The sequence below is a fragment of the Calliopsis andreniformis genome, unplaced genomic scaffold (assembly GCF_051401765.1).
Source record: "Calliopsis andreniformis isolate RMS-2024a unplaced genomic scaffold, iyCalAndr_principal scaffold0004, whole genome shotgun sequence".
Taxonomy (NCBI): domain Eukaryota; kingdom Metazoa; phylum Arthropoda; class Insecta; order Hymenoptera; family Andrenidae; genus Calliopsis; species Calliopsis andreniformis.
This window is the reverse complement of record NW_027480424.1, coordinates 14,213,451-14,220,469: the sequence shown is the minus strand read 5'-3', so window position 1 is coordinate 14,220,469 and position 7,019 is coordinate 14,213,451.

Below are 7,019 nucleotides of genomic sequence, written 5' to 3'. Positions count from 1 at the left end.
AACACAACAGTTTTTCCACCGTATAAAACGAATAATTGCTACCAGTATGGAAGTGATGGTCATTTCTACGTTCCGGGCAACCTAGGCATCACTCTAGGGCGTTGTTCCACAAGATCGAATTGTTAGGGCCTAAGAAGTCAACGCCAGAAGCATAAGATACAATATAAATATAACAGTTTTTCCATCGTATAGAACGAATAATAGCATCCAGTGTGAAAGCTATGGTCATTTCTACGTTCCGGGCAACCTAGGCTTCACTCTAGGGCGTTGCTCCACCAGATCAAACAGTTAGTTCCTTAGAAGTCAACGCCCGAAGCATAAAATACAAAATAAATTGAACAGTCTTTCCATCGTATAAAACGAATAATATCAACCAGTGTGAAAGTTATGGTCATTTCTACGTTCCGGGCAACCTATGGTTCACCACAGGGCGTTGTTCCACCAGATCGAATAGTTAGGGCCTAAGAAGTGAACGCCAGCAGCATAAGATACAATATAAATACAACAGTTTTTCCATCATATAAAACGAATAATTGCACCCAGTATGAAAGTTATGGTCATTTCTACTTTCCGGGCAACCTAGGCTACACCATAGGGCGTTGCTCCAGCAGTTTGAATAGTTAGGGCCTTAGAAGTCAATGCCCGAAGCTTAAAATGCAATAAAAATACAACAGTTTTTCCATCATATAACAGGAATAATTGCAACCAGTTTGAAAGTGATGGTCATTTCTACGTTCCGGGAAACCTCGGCTTCACTCTAGGGCGTTGCTCCGTCAGATCGAATAGGTAGTGCATTAGAAGTCAACGCCAGAAGCATAAAATACAATATAAATACAACAGTTTTTCCATCGTATAAAACGAATAATTGCAACCAGTATGAAAGTTAACGTCATTTCTACTTTCCGGGCAACCTAGGCTTCACCCTTGCGCGTTATTCCAACAGATTGAATAGTTAGGGCCTTAGAAGTCAACGCCGGAAGCATAAAATGCAATAAAAATACAACAGCTTTTCCATCGTATAAAAGGATTAATTGCAACCAGTTTGAAAGTGATGGTCATTTCTACGTTCCGGGCAACCTAGGCTTCACTCTAGGGCGTTGCTCCACCAGATCGAATAGTTGGGGCCTTAGAAGTCAACGCCAGAAGCATAAAATACAATAAAGATGCAACAGCTTTTCCATCGTATTAAACGAATAATTTCAACCAGTGTGAAAGCTATGGTCATTTCTACTTTACGGGCAACCTAGTGTTCACCACAGGGCGTTGTTCCACCAGATCGAATAGTTAGGGCCTAAGAAGTGAACGCCAGCAGCATAAAATGCAATATAAATACAACAGTTTTTCCATCATATAAAACGAATAATTGCAACCAGTATGAAAGTTATGGTCATTTCTACTTTCCGGGCAACCTAGGCTACACCATAGGGCGTTGCTCCAGCAGTTTGAATAGTTAGGGCCTTAGAAGTCAATGCCCGAAGCATCAAGTGCAATAAAAATACAACAGTTTTTCCATCATATAACAGGAATATTTGCAACCAGTTTGAAAGTGATGGTCACTTGTACGTTCCGGGCAACCTAGGCTTCACTCTAGGGCGTTGCTCCACCAGATCGAATAGCTAGGGCCTTAGAAGTCAACGCCCGAAGCATAAAATACAAAATAAATAGTACAGTTTTTCCATTGTATAAAACGTATAATTGCTTCCGGTGTGAAAGTTTTGGTCATTTCTACGTCCCGGGCAACCTAGGCTTCACCTTAGGTCGTTGTTCCACCAGATGGAATAGTTAGGGCCTTAGAAGTGAACGCCAGCAGCATAAAATACAATATAAATACAACAGTTCTTCCATCATATAAAACGAATAATTGCAACCAGTATGAAAGTTATGGTCATTTCAACGTTCCGGGCAACCTAGGCTTCACTCTATGGCGTTCTTCCACCACATCGAATAGCTACGGCCTCAGAAGTCAACGCCTGAAGCATAAAATACGATAAAAATACAACAGTCTTTCCATCCTATAACAGGAATAATTGCAACCCGTGTGGAAGTGATGGTCATTTGTACGTTCCAGGCAACCTAGGCTTCACCCTAGGGCGTTGCTCCAACAGATTGAATAGTTACAGCCTTAGAAGTCAACGCCCGATGCATAAAATACAAAATAAATAGAACAGTTTTCCCATCGTGTAACACGAATAATTGATACCGGTGTGAAAATTATGGTCATTTCTACGTTCCGGTCAACCTAGGCTTCACCATAGGGCGTTACTCCACCAGATCAAACAGTTAGTTCCTTAGAAGTCAACGCCCGAAGCATAAAATACAAAATAAATAGAACAGTTTTTCCATCGTATAAAACGAATAATAGCAACCAGTGTGAATGTTATTGTCATTTCTACATTCCGAGCAACCTAGGCTTCACTCTAGGGCGTTGATCCAACAGATTGAATAGTTAGGGCCTTGGGAGTCAAAGCCCGAAGCATAAAATGCAATAAAAATACAACAGTTTTTCCATCATATAACAGGAATAATTGCAACCAGTTTGAAAGTGATGGTCATTTCTACGTTCCGGGAAACCTCGGCTTCACTCTAGGGCGTTGCTCCGCCAGATCGAATAGCTAGTGCATTAGAAGTCAACGCCAGAAGCATAAAATACAATATAAACACAACAGTTTTTCCACCGTATAAAACGAATAATTGCTACCAGTATGGAAGTGATGGTCATTTCTACGTTCCGGGCAACCTAGGCATCACTCTAGGGCGTTGTTCCACCAGATCGAATTGTTAGGGCCTAAGAAGTCAACGCCAGAAGCATAAGATACAATATAAATATAACAGTTTTTCCATCGTATAGAACGAATAATAGCATCCAGTGTGAAAGTTATGGTCATTTCTACGTTCCGGGCAACCTATGGTTCACCACAGGGCGTTGTTCCACCAGATCGAGTAGTTAGGGCCTAAGAAGTGAACGCCAGCAGCATAAAATGCAATATAAATACAACAGTTTTTCCATCATATAAAACGAATAATTGCACCCAGTATGAAAGTTATGGTCATTTCTACTTTCCGGGCAACCTAGGCTACACCATAGGGCGTTGCTCCAGCAGTTTGAATAGTTAGGGCCTTAGAAGTCAATGCCCGAAGCTTAAAATGCAATAAAAATACAACAGTTTTTCCATCATATAACAGGCATAATTGCAACCAGTTTGAAAGTGATGGTCATTTCTACGTTCCGGGAAACCTCGGCTTCACTCTAGGGCGTTGCTCCGTCAGATCGAATAGGTAGTGCATTAGAAGTCAACGCCAGAAGCATAAAATACAATATAAATACAACAGTTTTTCCATCGTATAAAACGAATAATTGCAACCAGTATGAAAGTTAACGTCATTTCTACTTTCCGGCAACCTAGGCTTCACACTTGCGCGTTGCTCCAACAGATTGAATAGTTAGGGCCTTAGAAGTCAACACCGGAAGCATAAAATGCAATAAAAATACAACAGTTTTTCCATCGTATAAAAGGATTAATTGCAACCAGTTTGAAAGTGATGGTCATTTCTACGTTCCGGGCAACCTAGGCTTCACTCTAGGGCGTTGCTCCACCAGATCGAATAGTTGGGGCCTTAGAAGTCAACGCCAGAAGCATAAAATACAATATAAATAAAACAGTTTTTCCATCGTATAAAACGAATAATTGCTACCAGTATGGAAGTGATGGCCATTTCTACGTTCCGGGCAACCTAGGCCTCACTCTAGGGCGTTGTTCCTCCAGATTGAATATTTAGGGCCTAAGAAATCAACGGCAGAAGCATAAAATACAATATAAATATAACTGTTTTTCCATCGTGTAAAACGAATAATTTCAACCAGTGTGAATGTTATGGTCATTTCTACATTCCGAGCAACCTAGGCTTCACTCTAGGTCGTTGATCCACCAGATAGAATAGTGAGGGCCTTAGAAGTCAACGCCAGAAGCATAAAATTCAATAAAGATGCAACAGTTTTTCCTTCATATAAAACGAATAATTGCAACCAGTATGAAAGCTATGGTCATTTCCACTTTACGGGCAACCTAGGCTACACCCTAGGGCGTTGCTCCTACAGATTGAATAGTTAGGGCCTTAGAAGTCAATGCCCGAAGCATCAAATGCAATAAAAATACAACAGTTTTTCCATCATATAACAGGAATATTTGCAACCAGTTTGAAAGTGATGGTCACTTGTACGTTCCGGGCAACCTAGGCTTCACTCTAGGGCGTTGCTCCACCAGATCGAATAGCTAGGGCCTTAGAAGTCAACGCCCGAAGCATAAAATACAAAATAAATAGTACAGTTTTTCCATTGTATAAAACGTATAATTGCTTCCGGTGTGAAAGCTATGGTCATTTCTACGTTCCGGGCAACCTAGGCTTCACTCTAGGGCGTTGCTCCACCAGATCAAACAGTTAGTTCCTTAGAAGTCAACGCCCGAAGCATAAAATACAAAATAAATTGAACAGTCTTTCCATCGTATAAAACGAATAATATCAACCAGTGTGAAAGTTATGGTCATTTCTACGTTCCGGGCAACCTATGGTTCACCACAGGGCGTTGTTCCACCAGATCGAATAGTTAGGGCCTAAGAAGTGAACGCCAGCAGCATAAGATACAATATAAATACAACAGTTTTTCCATCATATAAAACGAATAATTGCACCCAGTATGAAAGTTATGGTCATTTCTACTTTCCGGGCAACCTAGGCTACACCATAGGGCGTTGCTCCAGCAGTTTGAATAGTTAGGGCCTTAGAAGTCAATGCCCGAAGCTTAAAATGCAATAAAAATACAACAGTTTTTCCATCATATAACAGGAATAATTGCAACCAGTTTGAAAGTGATGGTCATTTCTACGTTCCGGGAAACCTCGGCTTCACTCTAGGGCGTTGCTCCGTCAGATCGAATAGGTAGTGCATTAGAAGTCAACGCCAGAAGCATAAAATACAATATAAATACAACAGTTTTTCCATCGTATAAAACGAATAATTGCAACCAGTATGAAAGTTAACGTCATTTCTACTTTCCGGGCAACCTAGGCTTCACCCTTGCGCGTTATTCCAACAGATTGAATAGTTAGGGCCTTAGAAGTCAACGCCGGAAGCATAAAATGCAATAAAAATACAACAGCTTTTCCATCGTATAAAAGGATTAATTGCAACCAGTTTGAAAGTGATGGTCATTTCTACGTTCCGGGCAACCTAGGCTTCACTTTAGGGCGTTGCTCCACCAGATCGAATAGTTGGGGCCTTAGAAGTCAACGCCAGAAGCATAAAATACAATAAAGATGCAACAGCTTTTCCATCGTATTAAACGAATAATTTCAACCAGTGTGAAAGCTATGGTCATTTCTACTTTACGGGCAACCTAGTGTTCACCACAGGGCGTTGTTCCACCAGATCGAATAGTTAGGGCCTAAGAAGTGAACGCCAGCAGCATAAAATGCAATATAAATACAACAGTTTTTCCATCATATAAAACGAATAATTGCAACCAGTATGAAAGTTATGGTCATTTCTACTTTCCGGGCAACCTAGGCTACACCATAGGGCGTTGCTCCAGCAGTTTGAATAGTTAGGGCCTTAGAAGTCAATGCCCGAAGCATCAAGTGCAATAAAAATACAACAGTTTTTCCATCATATAACAGGAATATTTGCAACCAGTTTGAAAGTGATGGTCACTTGTACGTTCCGGGCAACCTAGGCTTCACTCTATGGCGTTCTTCCACCACATCGAATAGCTACGGCCTCAGAAGTCAACGCCTGAAGCATAAAATACGATAAAAATACAACAGTCTTTCCATCCTATAACAGGAATAATTGCAACCCGTGTGGAAGTGATGGTCATTTGTACGTTCCAGGCAACCTAGGCTTCACCCTAGGGCGTTGCTCCAACAGATTGAATAGTTAGAGCCTTAGAAGTCAACGCCCGATGCATAAAATACATAATAAATAGAACAGTTTTTCCATCGTGTAACACGAATAATTGATACCGGTGTGAAAATTATGGTCATTTCTACGTTCCGGTCAACCTAGGCTTCACCATAGGGCGTTACTCCACCAGATCAAACAGTTAGTTCCTTAGAAGTCAACGCCCGAAGCATAAAATACAAAATAAATAGAACAGTTTTTCCATCGTATAAAACGAATAATAGCAACCAGTGTGAATGTTATTGTCATTTCTACATTCCGAGCAACCTAGGCTTCACTCTAGGGCGTTGATCCAACAGATTGAATAGTTAGGGCCTTGGGAGTCAACGCCCGAAGCATAAAATGCAATAAAAATACAACAGTTTTTCCATCATATAACAGGAATAATTGCAACCAGTTTGAAAGTGATGGTCATTTCTACGTTCCGGGAAACCTCGGCTTCACTCTAGGGCGTTGCTCCGCCAGATCGAATAGCTAGTGCATTAGAAGTCAACGCCAGAAGCATAAAATACAATATAAACACAACAGTTTTTCCACCGTATAAAACGAATAATTGCTACCAGTATGGAAGTGATGGCCATTTCTACGTTCCGGGCAACCTAGGCCTCACTCTAGGGCGTTGTTCCTCCAGATTGAATATTTAGGGCCTAAGAAATCAACGGCAGAAGCATAAAATACAATATAAATATAACTGTTTTTCCATCGTGTAAAACGAATAATTTCAACCAGTGTGAATGTTATGGTCATTTCTACATTCCGAGCAACCTAGGCTTCACTCTAGGTCGTTGATCCACCAGATAGAATAGTGAGGGCCTTAGAAGTCAACGCCAGAAGCATAAAATTCAATAAAGATGCAACAGTTTTTCCTTCATATAAAACGAATAATTGCAACCAGTATGAAAGCTATGGTCATTTCCACTTTACGGGCAACCTAGGCTACACCCTAGGGCGTTGCTCCTACAGATTGAATAGTTAGGGCCTTAGAAGTCAATGCCCGAAGCATCAAATGCAATAAAAATACAACAGTTTTTCCATCATATAACAGGAATATTTGCAACCAGTTT